Source organism: Erythrolamprus reginae, chromosome 1 (assembly GCF_031021105.1).
Source record: "Erythrolamprus reginae isolate rEryReg1 chromosome 1, rEryReg1.hap1, whole genome shotgun sequence".
Classification (NCBI taxonomy): Eukaryota; Metazoa; Chordata; class Lepidosauria; order Squamata; family Dipsadidae; genus Erythrolamprus; species Erythrolamprus reginae.
In genome coordinates, this window is record NC_091950.1 from 127,690,150 (window position 1) to 127,710,069 (window position 19,920).

General features: G+C 38.4%; 1 protein-coding gene across 3 annotated transcripts in view; it reads left to right on the top strand.

Annotated features, from left to right (window-relative positions):
• The window catches only part of OSBPL5 (oxysterol binding protein like 5), a 173,025-nt gene that overhangs the window by 27,845 nt on the left and 125,260 nt on the right, over window positions 1-19,920 (top strand). Inside the window, exon 1 of one of the 3 annotated variants that reach the window (XM_070764584.1) lies at window positions 6,875-6,894. The exons of 1 other annotated variant lie outside the window; for it this stretch is intronic. The gene's annotated coding sequence lies outside the window, so the exon portion shown is untranslated. Of the gene's footprint in view, window positions 1-6,874; window positions 6,895-14,086; window positions 14,132-19,920 lie in introns of those variants that run through there. One more of the 3 variants, XM_070764578.1, reaches the window with a different exon arrangement.

The following is a 19,920-nucleotide window of genomic DNA, read 5'->3' on the forward strand; positions in this document are numbered from 1 at the left end:
AATCATAAGTAATTACAAAGTCAGTTTTCAGAAACCTAAGCTGGAATAAATACCTGCATACACAATTCACTTGTCAGCAAATTTGGCTTATTTCAGAGGTGCATAGGATCTGAGCCCAATGTTAACTTCATGAGGATTGTAGTTCAGCCCTTGCTGAGTCCACTTCAACTAAAGAGATGAAGTTACTGGCAAGAAGGAATGAAGTTTGGGAACGCGAGCTACAAGCGGGTGGAGTGGTGATGTAACATGGGCAGAGCCATGTCATGCATTGAGATCATGACAGGATTTATTGTCTTTCTGGGTTTGGTGGAGAGAGGTTTAATGTCTTTTAACTATGTTCAGCCTATTGGGCAGGTATGCACTCCAGATTTTGTGCTTCCTGTCCCAGAAGGATGGGAAATTGACATACAGATAACCCTTTGATTTACGACCATAATTGGACCCAAAATTTATGTTGCTAAACGAGATAGTTGTTAAGTGAATTTTGTTCCATTTTACAACATTACTGACCATAGTTGTTAAGTGAATCACTGCGGTTAAGTTAATAACATTTAAGTTGTTAAGTGAATCAACCTTCCCCATTGACTTTGCTTGTCAAAAGGTCTCCAAAGGTGATCACGATCCCAGGACACTATGGGCATCCAAATTTTGATCATATGACCATGGGGATGCTACAATAGTCATAAGTGTGAAAAATGGTCATAAATCACTTTTTCCAGTGCTGTTGTAAGTTTGAATAGTCACTAAATGAGCTGTTGTAAGTCAAGGACTATCTGTAGTTATGGCTAACCGGTTGTCCATGTGTAACATAGGAATAGAAGGATTATGTGTCTAAGAAACAGCATGTTAACAAAGTCCCATGTAAAATAGGGTGGGCGGCAGAATCATAACTAAATCCACAATGTTTGGTATGCTTAGCCATTAAAAATTATTTTTATGCAAGTTTTGCATCTGTTTCTTCCCTGAAAATGATGAATAACACTGCTCTTTCCTTTGAATTTTGTACAAACACACACACACACACACACACAAGATTTTCGGGTCAGCCCATGAATGTATGGATGGCTACAATTATTTTAAATTGTAATGTTTTTATATTGATCCATGTTTATTTTTGTTGTGAGCCGCCCTGAGTCCCTAGGAAATTGGGTGGCATAGAAAATAAATAAATAAATAAATAAATAAATAAATAAGATGAGATTTTTGCAGCAGTATGAAATTCTTTGCCTTATGCATTAATAGATACAATAAGTTTTTGAGAATGTCAATTCACCAATTTTTTTTTAGAAAGGGCAGGACGAATTGAAAGAGCCTGTTCCTTCAGACAAAATGGCCTTTGTATTTTAATGAGCCAAAAGCATTGTGAAAATGTCAAATACTTCATAAATATCAGACCATGTTTTTTTTTCTTGCTTTGTGGGTAGAATTCTGTGACGAGAAACTGCTTTGAAAAACTTTGAACAAACTATAATAACATTATTCTCTTAACGTTCTGTTCTCAGAACTGGTTGAATTTCACAGAGGTCTGAATGTGTGTTTCCTGTCTACTCTGGACTATATTACAAATTGTCACCTTATGCATGTTTCCTCAATTTGAAAATATGCTGAACAGCTCTCTCATGAAATTTTGGAACGTTCCATAACTCTCAGTCGCACAGATACAATACTATATTTAGTGATTTTGATGAAAAAAACACATATTTTTGTATTATGTGGGTAAGAATTGTCTGCACAAAAGACAATTGTCTGTCACTTTGAAATGTCAGGCATGCTATGACTGAAATAGGCTTTTTGTCATCTTTTTGATAAATACTGCAAATACTTTTGTTTTTACAGTGTAATTCATTGTGCATGGTGCCACAGAAAATTGGCTAACCAGAGAACAAAGTGGTTCACATTGAAGGGATGGATGAAAGCGGATTCTCCTCCTGCTGTGAACAAAGAAAGCTTTTAAGAATACTGGAGAAGTTGCGGTACAATCTGGTTCTCACACAGTTTAAAAGATATTCTAGGACAGGGGTAGGCAAAGTTGGCTCTTCTTTGACTTGTGGACTTCAATTCCCAGAATTCCTGAGCCAAACATGCTAGCTCTGGAATTCTGGGAGTTGAAGTCCACATGTCATAGAAGAGCCAACTTTGCCTACCTTTGCTCTAGGGCAAGGGTGTCCAACTCAAGGTTTGTGGGCTGAATCCAGCCCACAGTATGCTTAGATCTGGCCTGCGGAGCCGCCTTGGAAACAGTGAAGTGCAGGCCCCCATAGTGACTCTATCGGCAAAAATGGAGGTCGGGAGGGCAGTATCTGCCCCTGCTGAGCTCTGTTTTTGCTGGCAGAGGGTTGCAGGAGGTTTTTGCAACTGAAAACTGAACTTGGGAGTCCATTTTCTTTATTATTATTTTTTAAATAAATTTTATTGATTTAAAATACATATATACACATTTACAAAAATGTAAGATAAATAATCAAATCATCAATTGAAACGAAACAAAACTAACACATACAAACAAACAAAAAAGATAATCCTAGTAATATAGTTAATTACTTATTTAAGTACACTGAACAATAATAACAATAAACAAATAACATAATGTATAATATTTAAACTTAAATTCCCTTGTGAGGGGGAAAGTTATAAATCATCTTATAATTTCAAATTATCTTCTGGTGAAGTATTTTCACTGGGATACCGCTTAGGCCTCCACCGGCACCTTAACACGACTGACATCAAGCTGGCCTTGCCCACATCGCCCCTCCCCTTGAGGTCAAACACAACCCTTATGCAGCCCTCAATGAAATCGAGTTTGACACCCCTACTCTAGAGGATCTCGCAGATGGTAGCATTAACCATTTTATTATGGTTAAAGTATAATTAATATAATATAATATAATATAATAATCATATACAGTATTAAAGTTACAAAATGTAAGATAGGTTACTTTGGAATATTTGCGTTCCATTCTTCGTGCCTTACATTATCATGCTGAATGGTTTGTATGTGAGTGATGTAGCAAGTGTCTGCAGTGAACACAATTCATTATTTTTAATATGACACTCTTTTTTTACATTAATTAGGATCTGATGTAGACTATCGCATTTGAACAGTGAAAAGAGAAAATATGAGTTGGAAAACATAAGCAGGTGATTGATGTGAGGATGAAGTGAAAATGTTTTATGTACGTGGAAGCGCTCCATTTTAAAAGCAAGCCCTTGGTAATGAGTTTAAAAAGTAATAATCTAGGTTTCTAAAAACAGCAAGTGTAGCTTCTCAAGCATAATCTATTTGTAATTGGTACTTTGACCCTTGAGAATCAAGAAGCTGTTAGTATAAAACAAAATCAAGAACATTTCATGCTGTGTGGTTGTAAGAAGCACTTTATTATTGCTTACAACAGCATTCTTTTCCTTTAAAAAAAAACCCAGTATATTAAGAATGGTTGACCAAAAACGTTGCTCAATTTAATTAGGAATTGGCACAGCAGATCTCACCAAGTGTGACCCCTATATAAAAATACATTTTGCATACTTTTCTAATTCACTGTAGTCATAAAATACAAAATTATCTGGGGTATGAACACCTGGAAAATCCTAGTAGGAATCTGAGGTCTAAAACTTAGATAATTTACAAAGCCAAATTATATTGTGCAATGCATTGTAAAAGGCACTGTAAATGACATGGTTCATTTATCTATTATCTGCTTGCTTGCATTATAAAGGAATTGTGCCTCTCATCAATACACAGCCATTAGAAAGGTTTTGGCAGCTGAAAAGGCATCAGATATTTCCTTTGTTATATTCAGTACTTTTATCAAGGAAAGTAACCAGGGTGGGGCTTATAGATTTGATTACTACGAGTGCTTTTATTTATATAGCAATATAAAATTATTATCAATGAAATATTTAAAAAAATAAAAACAAACCAACATTTTATAACTAGACGAAATTAATGGAGTAATGGAGAAATGCAAGACTTTCCTCTTCCAAAAAATAAGTACAACTAGTTTTCGATTAAGACCATAATTGAGTACAAAATTTATGTGGCTAAGCAAGGCATTTGATATGTGAGTTTTTCTCCCTTTTACAATCTTTCTTATCACAGTTAAGTAAATCGCTGCCGTTGTTAAGTTAATAATACGATTATTAAATGAACCTGCCTTCCCCATTGACTTTGCTTGTCAGAAGGTTGCAAAAGATGATCACATAAAACCCTGGGACACTGCAACTGTCGTAAATACAGTTGCCTAGCATCCAAATTTTGATTACATGATCATTGGGGATTTTGCAGTAGTAAATGTGAAAAACTGTCATGAATCACTTTTTTCAATGGTGTTGTAACTTTGAATGGTCATTAAATGAATTGTTGTAAGTTGAGGACTACCTGTATTTGTTGTCATTAGAACTGCAGAAAAAACAATTGCTGCCAGCCTGTCTTCCATTGAGGACCTGTATACTGCCCGAGTCAAAAAGAGGGCTGTGAAAATATTTACTGACCCCTTACATCCTGGACATAAACTGTTTCTACTCATACCTCAAAACGTCGCTACAGAGCACTGCACACCAAGACAACTAGACACAAGGACAGTTTTCCCCCGAATGCCATCACTCTACTAAACAAATAATTCCCTCAACACTGTCAAACTTTTTACTAAGTCTGCACTTCTATCTCTACTAGTTTTTTTCTCATCATTCCTATCACCCATTTCCTCCCGCTTAGGACTGTATGACTCTAACTTGTTCCTTGTATCCTAAGATTTTAATTAATATCGATTGTTTCTTCATTGCTTATTTGAACCCTATGACAATCATTAAGTGTTGTACCACATGATTCTTGACAAATGTATCTTTTTTCTTTTATGTACGCTGAGAGCATATGCACCAAAGACAAATTCCTTGTGTGTCCAATCACACTTGGCCAATAAAGAATTCTGTTCTGTTCTATTCTATTCTACCCTACCTTCCCATTAGGAGAAATAAGTTATCTAATATGTTGCGAGGCTTCACCATAGAAACCTTGCTATCCGGAGGAGTGGGCAGAAACTAATTTAGGATCCTCTGCTACATTTTTGCAGATTAGTAAGAAACTGAAACTGATTGAACAACCTTAACAGCAGGAAACATTATTTCCGCCTCTTAGGTTGCTGAAAAGGAGTAGCTGTAGGATTAGGAGAGGATTTAAGGAAATAACATCAAAGCCCTAGATGTCTTGCAAAGTGATTTGAAAGCTCTCCTTTCTACAAAATTTTATTTCACATGATTTCAAGGTTCAAAATAATGAAGTCACATCATTGAAGACATAGCACAGTTTTTATTTTTTCCTTTTCTATTCTGATTTTCACAGCAGTGTTGTGCTTCGGGAAGACTTTTCCACATTTGTTACCCTTTTGATGTAGGGGGACTGCAGCTCCAATAATTTCCCATTAGAATGAAGATTGGGAACTATGGGAAATGTGGTTCTTGCATAGCAGTTTATTTTTTATTTATTTATTTTGTCCAATACATAATACACATAGAAACATAGAAGTCTGACGGCAGAAAAAGACCTCATGGTCCATCTAGTCTGCCCTTATACTATTTTCTGTATTTTATCTTAGGATGGATATATGTTTATCCCAGGCATGTTTAAATTCAGTTACTGTGGATTTATCTACCACGTCTGCTGGAAGTTTGTTCCAAGGATCTACTACTCTTTTAGTAAAAGACCTCATGGTCCATCTAGTCTGCCCTTATACTATTTTCTGTATTTTATCTTAGGATGGATATACGTTTTTCCCAGGCATGTTTAAATTCAGTTACTGTGGATTTATCTACCACGTCTGCTGGAAGTTTGTTCCAAGGATCTACTACTCTTTCAGTAAAATAATATTTTCTCATGTTGCTTTTGATCTTACCCCCAACTAACTTCAGATTGTGTCCCCTTGTTCTTGTGTTCACTTTCCTATTAAAACACTTCCCTCCTGGACCTTATTTAACCCTTTAACATATTTAAATGTTTCGATCATGTCCCCCCTTTTCCTTCTGTCCTCCAGACTATAAAGATTGAGTTCATGAAGTCTTTCCTGATACGTTTTATGCTTAAGACCTTCCACCATTCTTGTAGCCCGTCTTTGGACCCATTCAATTTTGTCAATATCTTTTTGAAGGTGAGGTCTCCCAAACTGAACACAGTATTCCAAATGTGGTCTCACCAGCACTCTATATAGCGGGGTCATAATCTCCCTCTTCCTGCTTGTTATACCTCTAGCTATGCAGCCAAGCATCCTACTTGCTTTCCCTACCACCTGACTGCACTGTTCACCCATTTCGAGACTGTCAGAAATCAATACCCCTAAATCCTTCTCTTCTGAAGTTTTTGCTAACACAGAACTGCCAATACAATACAGTACTCAGATTGAGGATTCCTTTTCCCCAAGTGCATTATTTTACGTTTGGAAACATTAAACTCTAGTCCTGTTATTTGGGAAGAGTTTGACCTGGTAACCCCTGAAGAAGTGGACAAGGTCATGGGAGCTGTGAATTCCTCCACCTGTCTTCTGGACCTGTGCCCCTCCTGGCTGTTTTGGCCAGTCGGGATGTGACACACGGCTGGATCCAGGCGTTGTTGATTAACGCTTCCTTGAGAGAATGACATTATAAAACAGGATAGAAATCAAGCATTGGATCTAAGAACAAAGAGCAAGTTCAGGCTTGCAACTGGCCACCTATTTTCTGGGAAATAAATTGCTTTTCTGCCAGAGAGGTTAAAGCAACTTGATGTTCCTTGGGTGTGTTACTACATGGGATTGCCTTTTTTCTGCGTCTCTTTTCAAGTTGCCTTCTAGCACAGCCCCCACTGCTGCTGTTTCTTAGGAGGCAGGAGCGGAGTCTCATAGGAAAAACACATTTATCTCTACGAAAACAGTTAAGATTTATACGTTATATAAAAATTAGTTAGAATATGACTTTAGAAGTATATTAGAATTAGTTTAAATATGAAGAATTATTATGAGAAGAATTTTAAAACTATATTAGAATTAGTTTATATATGAAGAACTACTATGAAAAGTTAAACAAATTATTTCTTTACGTTTATAACAATGAATTGAATTTCAAATATGTATTCTTTTTTCTGTATTCAAATTTATACTTTTGAAATAAGCGGGGAAAATACAACCCCATTTTTTGTGTTAAATGTATGTTTGTCTGTTCATTTTATGAAAATCAATAAAATTTATGGGGGGGAAAAAAGGAAAAACACATTTAAAGAAAATAAGGAAAGATGTCTAAAGGGCAGTGAGGTATTTCTTGGAGAAAATGAAGCGTGAAACCAGTTTGAAACTTTGGACTTAAAAAAAAGAAAAGGCAGGAAACTCTGTTTATTATGCATGTTGCAGTATTCTCTCCTTCCACCGAAGATTTATTGATTGTGTACGCTTCTTTGCTTTGGTTTCCAGTGAAATTTTATTGTTTCCTACAGAGCATCAAGGATAACTGAATATAATTTAAAGTTGGAGAGATTTTATATAATGTTTAATCAAATTTGTATATTTATTTTCCACGACAAAGCCTGGAAAGCTACCAAGCATCTTTAAGTTCCAGAACAGAGATTGAAAATCTTTGCTCAATTCAGAATGGAACACAGAGTACTCTCGGTTTTTTGTAAATAGCCCAGCATTTTACTGACTCATTTCTATTCCACAATACCAATTTTCCTTTCAGTCTTGTTTGTGAGTAACCTAGACACTGTGTAACATTTGAGCTGGATCTATTATCTTTTTCCAATATCCAGCACTTTAATTCTGTGTTGAAAGAAAAAGATCTATCCTGCGCATGATGCTTGAACTCCCTGAATTCACCATGGGGCCTTTTAATATGAAGATCACTTAAACAGCTTAAATGGCTGCCATTTATGGAAGAATAAGGGGTTCAGTGCCCAGATAAATCGCAATTGGCAGTAATTTGAGCATAAGTTGTCTGCGATGTTTTCTGCATTGTGCAGAACCTGTGATCCCCCCCCCCCCCCGCCTTGATTCTTGCTGGAACAGACTATTCAGAAGTAAGGCAATTAAACCTTACAACCACTAAGTGATGCAGACCTTTCTATTGTGATGCAGATCTTTCTAAACTGGGAGACCATTAGTTCTAGTCCTACCTTAGGTACAAAATCATCTGTGTGACCTAGGGTCAGTCACTTTCTCTCAGCTCTAAGAAAGGTCATTTCTGAAGTCACTTCTGAAAAACCTTGCAAAGAAAACTACAAGGTCTTATTCCTGCATTCTCTGAGAATTAGACAAATTTAAAAAAAAAATAACACAAAACATACAAAACAAACAAACCAATTGGGGAACAATTTCTCCATATTTACAATAAGCTTGCATCACTAAATATCCCCAATTATATTATAGAAACATAGAAGACTGACGGCAGAAAAAGACCTCATGGTCCATCTTGTCTGCCCTTATACTATTTCCTGTATTTTATCTTACAATGGATATATGTTTATCCCAGGCATGTTTAAATTCAGTTACTGTGGATTTACCAACCACGTCTGCTGGAAGTTTGTTCCAAGGATCTACGGTACTACTATTTCAATGAAATAATATTTTCTCACGTTGCTTTTGATCTTTCCCCCAACTAACTATATCCCATATGCTTATATTTAAACTGTATAATTTACTTATTCTACATTTCATTATTGCATACTTCTTCTATAATAGTCTTTAACATTCATAATAGTCATTCAACTATTAACAATCTCAGTTCTTACTCTTACTGTGCACTCCATTACCTATTACAGTGGTACCTCTACCTAAGAACACCTCTCCTTATGAACTTTTCTAGATAAGAACCAGGTGTTCAAGATTTTTTTGCCTCTTCTCAAGAACCATTTTCTACTTACAAACCCCAGCCTCCGAAACTGTAACTTGGAAAGGCAGGGAAAAGCCTCCATGGGGCCTCCTTAGGAATCCCCTGGAAGGAAACAGGGCTGGAAAAGGCAGAGAGAAGCATCTGTGGGGCCTCTCTAGGTATCTCTGGGGAGGAAACAGGGCCTCTACCCTTCCTGTGGTTTCCGGAATCACACGCATTATTTGCTTTTACATTGATTCCTATGGGAAAAATTGCTTCTTACAAACTTTTCTACTTGAGAACCTGGTCATGGAATGAATTAAGTTCGTAATTAGAGGTACCATTGTATTTCTGTCTTCTAGCCATTCATATAATTTATTTCATACTAAGTAAAATTTGGCTCTTCTTTTTCTTTTTTCTTTGTTAATTTATCCATCTCAACACATTCCAATATTTTACTAATTATGTCCTTATCTTTTGGTATTCTCTCATTTTTTCCAAATTTGCAAGTAAATTATTCCTGCTGTCATTATGATATGTATAATCAGATATTATAATTCCTTTTTATGTTTTTTTATCAATTATGCCCAATAAAGGTTTCCCATCTAAATCTTCTTTTTTTATCTCTTTTAACTTTAATCTAATTTTGTTCCAATACTTTGCCTTTAAACGAGCCCACCGTACATGATAGCATGTTCCATATCCCTTCTTGCACTTCCAGTACAATGGTGATGAGTTTGGGAACATCTTAGCAATTCTTACAGGGCGTAAATGCCACCTGTAAAACATCTTAGTTTTTGCCATGTCGAATCTATTCTTTGGATTCATCAAAGTTGGGACTTAGCAAGATAGATCCTAGCAAAAAGACATACTCGGTCCTCATTCTGAGTGGGTGAGGACAACCCATCCTGAATGCTGGCTCCACCTTATGAGAAGAAGCCTATCAGGTAAGCCCAATGCCCCATCCATGCTAAACATGGATGTAGAATAAATCATTAGGTACCTCACACAACTCTTTAATGCATAAATCATAGTTACCAAATCATTGGATTTTATTTGTAATGGCATTTTCTCTTATCAACTGCTGTCACATAGATTCTATACATTGTATTAATCCAAAGCTAAGCCAGCCACTTCATAACTTACCACAATGTTTATTTATTTTATTTTTATTTATTTATTCATTTGTCCAATACACAAATACATAGGAAGAAAAGTAGACATGTAGTAATATATATAAGGGTAAAAGTGAACTTAGAGGAGAGGATATATGAAAGAAAGAGAATATATATGATAAGTGAGAGAAAGGAAAGACAATTGGACAGGGAACGTTATGTACGCCCCTTACTGGCCTCTTAGGAACCTGGAGAGGTCAATCATGGAGAGTCTCAGGGAGAAATGTTGGTGGTTAGGGGTTGACACAATTGAGTCCGGTAATGAGTTCCACGCTTTGATAACTCGATAGTTGAAATCATATTTTTTTACAGTCAAGTTTGGAGCGTTTCGTATTAAGTTTGAATCTGTTGCGTGCTCTTGTGTTGTTGCGGTTGAAGCTGAAGTAGTCATTGACCGGTAAGACGTTGCAGCATATGATCTTGTGGGCAATACTCAAATCGTGTTTTAGGCGCTGTAGTTCTAGGCTTTCTAGGCCCAGGATTGTTAGTCTATTTTCGTAGGATATTCTGTTTCGAGTGGAGGAGTGAAGGGCTCTTCTGGTGAAATATCTTTGGACATTTTCAAGGGTGTTGATGTCTGAGATGTGGTATGGGTTCCAGACAGATAAGCAGTAGTCTAGGATGGGTCTAGCAAAGGTTTTGTAGGCTCTTGTGAGTAGTGTGAGATTGCCTGAGCAGAAGCTGTGTAGGATCAGGTTAACAATTCTAGAAGCTTTTATGGCGATATTGTTGCAGTGGGCCTTACCACTTAGGTCATTCGATATTAATATTCCAAGGTCTTTTACTGAGTGGGGGTTGGCTGTGAGAGATTGTTTATTCAGTTCGTATGTGCGGTTTGGATTCTTTTTGCCGATGTGGAGGGTAGAGCATGTTGAGCTCAGATATTCTTTCTGAAAGTCTCTGCTCCAAATTAGATGATCATTATACCTGGAAAAGAGATTTTTGGTCTTTGCTACTCTGACTTTTGGTGAGCCCTTTGTTTATTTAATTGATGGACATTTTATTTTATCCTTTCTCTTAGATGAGAATCTTCTCTCATTTTATTTTACAACAACCTGTGAGATAGGATTTAGGGTAATATATTTTACATGACCCAAAGCATCCTAATGATATTAGGCATCGTATTTAGGCTTTGGGATTTAGGGTTAAAAAGTAATAGAAAGTCTGCGTACTTTAAGGAAAAATTAAGTGCTAAACTAAATTTGGCAATGCTGTTTTTCAGTCAGGATAATGATTAGAATTCTTCAGAAATCATTAAGAGTCTTCAATGGACTTTGAATCAGCACTGTATTAATATTTAAGTTTATGGCATAAGCCATAAGTAACTTAACTGAAACTAATTTAAAAAGAACCAAAATTGCAATGAGAGAATGCTAATAAACAAGTTAATGAAAGAGGCCCAAATCTGGGTAAATAAACTACTTCAGTGGAATGCTAAGTGAATGAAGTAGCAAAACGGCACCGTTTTCATTCAACTCCTTGGTTCTCATATAAAAATCCCAGAACATCATCCTTCTGAACTCCTAAAATAGTGACAATCAAAATATTCCTCTATCCTAAAATCAATTATTATATTTGGGATTTTTAGAAATCTGGACAACCGTCATATATTAGCAAAGATGATATAGGAAAATATAATTCTTCGCTGTCACCTAGTAATGTTTTGGAGTTTTGTAAAGTAGATACTTTACAAAACTTCAAAATACTTATAAAGTCTCCTGGAAAGACAAACACATGCAGGGAAAAAAATCCCAAAATATATGGAGAGTAAGATATAATGTTAAGTGAAGTTTGTGTTGCTTGGTTCCTCACTTTCTATAACACTAATAGAGTGTTCATTGTCAGATATAACTTCATTCTTTAAAAAAAAAAGAATCTTTGTACTTTGTAGACAGTGTTTGAGACAAAAGGAATTATTGTATTTGATGTTTCTCCAATTCACAGCTACCTTCAAGTGTACAAGCATTATTTTTAATGTTATAGCATTATCTCTAATATTATAGAGAATTTTCTTGTGTACATATTTTAATCTGTGCAAAGAAAGGAAACTTATCAAACTGGAAAAGTTGAATTGAAATGTATACTGTACTTTATAATATATGTTTGATGGAACTGCGTTCTCCAAACAAGGACCTCTAATAGATTGGACCTAGGTTTTGTTTCCTAGGTTTTTAGTCAAATTTCTGATAGCCATCATCTTACCAGAGGTGACCAAAGAATTAATAAGAACAGTAAATAAAAACAAAACAAAAAAGGTACAAAGTAAAAAACATATTATCATGAAAATACAAGTTACATGGGAGGGAGAATAGAAATAGTCACCTCAACAATGGAATCATCTCGACAGATCCTACACTGTAATTGTTTGAAGAATTGTGGGATTCTGTACAGTTTAGAGGCTGTGATGAAAGTGGAAGTAACTGGGAAACCAAATATAATGAAAGCCTATGCATTGTGAATGCGGTCGCACATGTCATGGTACAAGGGCTGCTTAATTTAAAAACTGGAGAGACTCTGAGTTCTAGTCCTGCCTTGTGAAAGCCAGCTTTGTGACTAGGCAAGTCACTTCAACCCAACCTACCTCACAGGAATGTTTTTGGGAAAATAGGAGGAAGAAGTGGTATTACATATGTTTGCCATCTTGAATTATTTGTAAAAGTAATAAAGGTGTGATTAAAAAATTGATAATAAAATCTCAGTATTTATATCTTTGGTACATAAAACACATAGAATGATTTATGGAGAAAAATGGGAGGAACCAAAACATTGTGAGTTTTTTCCCCCCATTAGTTTTGATCTTTCTCTGTCTTCCTTAAATTCCAAAGTTCCCATAAAGAGTCTAATAATCTCAGTGGAATTCTTGATGAAGCTGACTTTTGAACAGTAATGGGTTGAATCCTGTTCCCAGCCTTCTCGTGGCTTTGCATTAAATATAGCAACTCCATATGTCTAGAATACCAGGCCTGTTATTTCAGGAGGAATTATGTCAAAAGAAATATGTGTGTCGGTTTTGCTCTGTAGCTTTTTTACTTGGGTTTGAGCATCTTCTTGGTGAAATAAAGTTAATTGTTTTATTGTATTAATAATTAAAGGTTCTGCTTTAGCAACTGCTATGTCATGTATTTTCGGAGTGATTTTATGGCTTGTTAGTTCACATTGTGCTTTTAAGATAAATATTTCAAAGCCCCCAATCTGTTCTGTGGTCTGTGAGCTGTGGTCCAAGTAAATTGAAAAGTATCTCCTATAGCATGAGTTGAAGCAGTGTTATATAAAATTTAGCACTCAGACCTGCCCATATTCTCTTGGTTACAGATGCTTTCAATGCTGTTAGGGCAAGGCTCATGTTTTCCTGCACCACTGAAATGTACAGTGCAAAAGTCACTGTACTGGTTCTTGACACAGGAAAGGGGGAAAAAAGCCTTCTGCAGCTTCTTAATATAGGTTGTAGACCATTTTTTTCAATGGCTGCAGAATTCTGGGAGTTGAAGTCCATACCTCTGAAACTTGCTAATGTTGAGAAACATTGCTGTAGACATAATCAAAACAAATGATTCAAAGAATTGCCACGTTGTAGCTTTGGTTTCTGGAGAAATCATAGTTTCTTTGTTCAGTTTAGCCATGAAAGTTGTCTGGGAAATTTCCAGATGACATCAAAACAGTCTCCCATTCAAAGGAAGAGGAATTAGTAGTCTTGTATGGATGTAACAGTTTTGACTGAAATGTTAGGAACTGTGCTGTTGTAAAGGCTCATTTAAGTTTTTTATGAAGATGGGCTTGATTAATCTTTATTCTGAGAAAACTTAGTTGCTTTGTGCTATTATAATCTTCAAGTAATTTGTTTCAGATTTTTTTTCTGTATTCTCTGTCTTTTAGATACCACATTTGTTTAATAGTGAGTCAAAAAGAAAATAAGAAATATATTCTACTTACAACAGTTAATTTCTAAATAAGTTCATCAAGTCCAAATAACTGACATTGTAGCCTTTAGTACTTTAAAATTGAAGTTAACTTCAGGAATATCTAAGTTAATAATTCATCAAAGAAAGTCTTATTTTAGGTTAAAGTTACGGTACACAAAAATTAAAGAGATCCTGTTATTAGTACGGGACAGATTGCTACTATATTAACCAGAAGAGGTAAGGAAATACTTTCTCTGAGCAGATTTATGTTAGATTGCTTTCTGTAATAGGAACTTTTGTTAAAAGGAAAATTGTGGCAAGAGATTATGTATGTTGATGTTATAAAAAGACCCGATATTCATATCTTAATATAATAAATGCAAATCTTACAGTAATTAAAAGACTTTATATTGTAATTTTCAAGGATTTATTTAATGGAATCGTGCAAGTTTTATAGTACATATAAGGCTGAACAGAGTGTAAAGAAATTACTTGTAAAGGTGCCAAATAGTTGGTTACAAAAAGAAAATAATGTAGTTTCTTGAGGGGGAAAATACATTTATGTGGAAGATATCTAAAATGGTTTGAAAGCTTGTAAAATCACTAAATTTATGATAAGAAAATCGTTAGACTTAATAGTTCTGATAGCTCTGCCCTATGGCTACACCACTTTGAAAGAACACATATGAAGGCTAGTAGTGTGAATATGCCGCTGGAAATAATCTATCTAAGCAGAGATATTTTTTTTAGAATAGCATTAGTATGTCCATTAGCAGCAACACTGAAATTAGTTACGGTACTTTTGTAAACTGCAGTAAAATGTGTCCAAAGTTAACAGCCCTAACTTCTAGAACCTAGTACAGATGGCAAATTCACTGTCTTTTAATCCATAGTTGTGAAGATTAGAAATGTGTAACAGATTTGTAAATTTCAATTTCTCTTTTCCTGTTGTCCTATTATTGATACCTATTCCATTCTATTTGTTCCATTATTTTATTCTATTTCTCCAAATGTAAAATATATTTGCTATATGTAGGAAGAGTAGCTTGAAATGGGTTTTTCAATATATTTCACTGCACCCAAAGAAACAATGCACTAATTTTAACCTAAAGACATAAAAGATGTAGAGTTGGACTAAGAGCATGCTGTTAAAGTTGGAAGGAAAGATGGCTCTACCGAAATCACCTCATGTTGCTAAGAACAAAGAGAAAAAGAGTGTTTCATAATTATAAGTTACAAGAAAAATGGAATACAGAATGCTTCCAGGCAATTTGAATAATACTAAAATGCTATGCTAAGTTGGATTGCCCTGCAGTTCCTTTTTCTTCATATTAAACCAATACAGTGATCAGAAGATAGAATGAAGCCGGTAGTATGAATTATATAAAACAGGCCAATCAAGTGAATTTGAAGTGGTGTATGAGTGTGTGTGTGTGTTTGTGTGTTGAACTGGAGATTCTGGGTATATACAAGCTGAAGAAAAAGTTTCTGGCAAAACCTACAGTCTCTCATTATATTCAAAACAAAAAAAATATATAATAAGTATATCCTGAGCAGGAAAAAGAAAGGACCTCGGGAAGTTTGGAATTACTTGATTCTTCTTCCAAGAGAATAGAGATAAGAGGTTGTTGCTTTGCTCGTGGCTCTTCTTTGCAAGAACTGCAACAGGACAAAGCAGGTTCAGAACCACAGCTTAGAAGTATTGCTGGAAGTGGCTAAGGCTAAGTTTCAGTACTGTGGAGAGCAGACCGTCAGCTGGAATACAAGAGTTACCCCAATACTGACCTGATGGAATTGGCAATATATTGTCGTCTTGCCAGCAAAGTCTTTCTGAAAATTTTGCTCTTTTATATTGTCACTGGCTTCTTCTGGATGAGAGTGATGGTTAGTGGGAAAAGGAGCAGATTATAGAATGCTTCTGGAGAACTTTCTACTTAACGGTAGTAGAATGAAGATAGCAACATCCCTTAGGATATTTTATAAACTTGATGTAGGATATGAGGTAGAAGAATCCAATCCAGAAGGATAGCAGTTCTTTTTTCTCCGTACTGAAGGAGCGGGTCCAGCAGTCACATGGGTTGCTCATGTCCAATCCGGTGGAACTGAGCCTAGTGTTAAAAAAGCTTGCCGGATCCGCCCCTTCCCCAGAATTCGCTCAGTTCGCATATCCTGCGGTTGTATTGTGATAGCTCGTTCAACATTCTAACACCTTCCCTTCGATCTTTCCCTTCAAAAGTAGTAAGATTTATTTGTTCTTATTTATTTACTTGCACTAATAGCGCCAGCCGTTTGTGGCTCGGCTTTTTTTCTTGGGAGAAGTTGCGGTTTCGTTTTCCCCCGGCTGTCTTGCCGTGTACGATCCCCGCTGCCGCTTGTGGATTCTTTTAATCCTTTGGCCTGGAGGTCTTGGTGCAAGTATTGATTCATTGCTAAATTATTGTATTATTGATAAAGGGCTTAAGAAATACCTCCTGCGGAGTGAGACGCTTGTTCTAGTCTCCTGCACTTAGTCGATCGCTTCCCCTTTAAGAAATTCCATTACGGAGCGATTTTTCGGCGCGAAGGCCTTCGCGCCCTTTTTAAAATTAGGTCTCTCGTGTTGGCCTCCTGCCAGCCGCGTAGGCCTCAGTCCACCGCGTGGATCCCGGAGTGGGCTTTGGGACGCTCAGGCTTAATTCTCCACCGGCTAAGCCTCCAACCAGAGTGCCTTGGTTACTTTAATTAAAGTTTAGGGAGGCTGGCCACGCTGTATTTGGGGGCACGAACTCTGGGTTTGCCCAGATTGTCCTCAAGTCTCAGCAGCTCCGAGGCCTCGGAGCAGGATCCATTCCTCTTGGGAAGCCTTTGAAATTCTTCTCCCTAATTATTCAGTTATTTGGCTCAGCCTGGTCTTCTGCTAATTGTCAGACTATGGCTACCTTTCCCAAGAGAGGCACAACTAAAGGTCCCAGAGAGGCCAGGCCTACAGGCGATGAGATTACCAGTATCCCCCAGGCCTCGACCTCCTCTTCTTCAGGGGCCCGCCCCTCGACCAAGGTCACCAGGGCTGAGAAGAGAAGGGACCTAGCCCTACAAAGAATCCATGATAAATCAGCAAAGCGTTTGAAAGTACAGGCCCAAGTACTCAGTAGTCAAGACCCCCCAGAGGCTTCTAGTCTGCCTCCTTCTGGGGTCCCTGTGTTATCTCTGGATGAGCCAAACCTAGACAGACCCCAACCTAACCTATGGGGAATAGGTCCAGAGGAACCAGATATTATTGTAGATTCCCCCCAGCCAGGATCCTCCCAGGCCTTCAGGGATTCTTCTGCCATTCCTGCTGATATTTCTAGTTTACCTCCTGAATTCCAATCTATTTTTTCTGTGTTGTCCAAGGCCATTGATGCTAAACTCTCTACCATCAATGAGCTTCCCTTACCTCCTCCTCCTCCTCGTCCCTCCCGCCCCTTGGGTTCTTCCCCAGCGGTTAGAGCTCCTATTCAGGATGATTCAGATTCCTCTCAGGACGAATATGAGGATATGGAGGAGGATGAGGATCCCTTTCAAGGCCTCTCAGATGATGAGGAATCCCAAATAAAGGTGCCTTCTCCAATTACTATTTTTCCTTCTCAATTGTTCAAATCTCTCCTCCTCAAAGCTAGAATTTCTACGGGATTGGCGGCCCAGGAGAAACAGGCCTCCACATCCACTGACCCCCCGGAGGAGAACTTACCTTACTTCACAGAGGAACAGGAGGATAACGAGGTAATTCCTATGCCTAAATTGTTTAAAGATGCCTTACTTAAGCAGTGGGATTTCCCAGCCTCTGGGCTTAATCCCTCAACCAAGGATAGAAAATTGTACAAACTTTCCTCTTCCTATGAGGAGCTCCTATCTTTTCCAAAACCGGATGAACCGGTCAAGATCCTTCACTCGGCGGCTGCTGTGCCAGGCGAAGCAGAGGAAGTCCTCCGCCCAGAGGACAAGCGGATTGAACAAATGCTCAAAAGAGGATTCACCGCAGATTCCTGGGCCATTAAAAGTTCTGCAGCGGCTTCCTTTTTCTCCAGAGCCATGCTTCTCTGGCTTCGCCAACTTCAACAGCATATTCCTCCCGATGACTTGAGAGGTCAACAAGACTTCAACAAGGTCTTTGCAGCTGCTCAGTACGTGGCTGATGCCACTTTACAATCTACTAGATTTTCTGCTAAGTCTATTGCAGCTTCTACAACGGCAAGAAGACTCCTATGGATTCGCCCTTGGCAAGCGGGAGTACGCCAGAAGTGGCAGTTATCCCTGGGACCCTTAAAGCGCAACCTTCTTTTCGGTGATCTTCTGGATCCACTCCTCACGGAAACCACGGACAAGAAGAAAGTTTTGGGTCCAACCACCAAAAAGGCTACCAAAACGCAGTCCTTTCGTCGCCCAGGGCGTCAGCAAGACCAAGCGGCTTCCTATCAGAGATCTCCAGGTCAGTATTCCCCCCGTTTTCGTTCCCAAGGTAGGAACTCCAGGGGCAGAGGGTTTCGCTTCCAAAGGGGAGCGTCCTCTAACAGGGCTTCAAAGAAACCTAGATGGTAATTTTTCCTCAATTCCCATAGGTGGTCGCCTGGCCCATTTCGCCTCTAATTGGCGTCTCACCTCCAAGGACCCCTGGGTCATTGACACTGTTCAATCAGGCCTTCTTTTAGAATTTATCTCTCCCCCCCCGAAACGTTTCATTTCCTGCCCTTCTCCCAGGTCCTCCTCAGATTGTAACCGTATGGAGGAGGCCATTTCCCACTTATTGTCCATCAGAGCCATCCAACCGGTTCCTCCCGGTCAGAAGGGTCTAGGTTTTTACTCCATCCTATTTATGGTTCCAAAATCCTCCGGAGGTTGGAGAGCTATTTTGGATTTAAAGAAGCTGAACCTATTCATCAAATATAGGAAGTTTAAGATGCACTCCTTATCATCTATTTTGGCCGCCATCCACACGGGAGATTTCATGGTCTCTTTAGACCTTACTGAGGCTTACCTCCACATTCCTATAGCCAAATGCCACAGAAAATTTTTGCGTTTCTCCTTTCAAGGCAGGCATTTCCAGTATAGGGCGATGCCATTTGGCCTTTCCTCGGCCCCTCGGGTTTTTACAAAGCTCTTGGGGTCCCTGGCGGCCTATATCCGGGCGTCTCCCATTCACATTTTATGTTATCTTGATGATATTTTGATTCATGGGAACTCCCTAGAGAAAGTGAAAACAGACCTTTCTGTCACCATGTCAGTCCTTCAGGACCATGGATTTTCCATCAACTTTGATAAAAGTCATCTCCAACCTTCCACATCCATTTTACACCTGGGATCCATTATTAATTCAGAATCCTCCCAGGTCTTTCTCTCTCCCGAGAGAAAATTCAGTATAGGGGAGTTAATTTCTTGCATTCTATCTAAATCTTCAGTATCCATAGTATCCCTGTCTTCCCTTTTGGGGAAGATGGTGTCATACATAGGCATCATTCCCTGGGCTCGCCTTCATGCTAGGGAACTACAGTGGCTCCTATTACCCTTTCAGAGATCGGGGCACAGCAACTCAAATCGTCGCATTGTCATCCCTCCAATGGTTCGCAGATCCTTCAAGTGGTGGAAGTCTCCGGCCATGGACAAAGGATCCCCGTTCAGGTGCCCGGATCAATTTGTCATCACCACAGATGCCAGTCTATCGGGATGGGGCGCCCACGCCCAGGGGATGATAGCCCAGGGCACGTGGTCCCCGGAGGAAGCTTCCAAGCCAATCAATTGGCTAGAGTTAAGAGCCGTTTCCCTGGCTCTGAAGCATTTCTCTCCTCGCATTCCCAACCGGCACGTTCTCATCCTCACCGACAACATTGCCACAAAAAGCCATATCTGCAGACAGGGGGGCACGAGATCCAAAGCCCTCATGAGGGAGGCCCTCAAGTTAGGCCTTTGGGCGGAAAAACATCTTCGGTCGCTCCTAGCCGACCACATCTCGGGGAGCCTCAACGTCCAGGCGGATTGGCTATCTCGAGCAACGATAGACCCAGGAGAGTGGA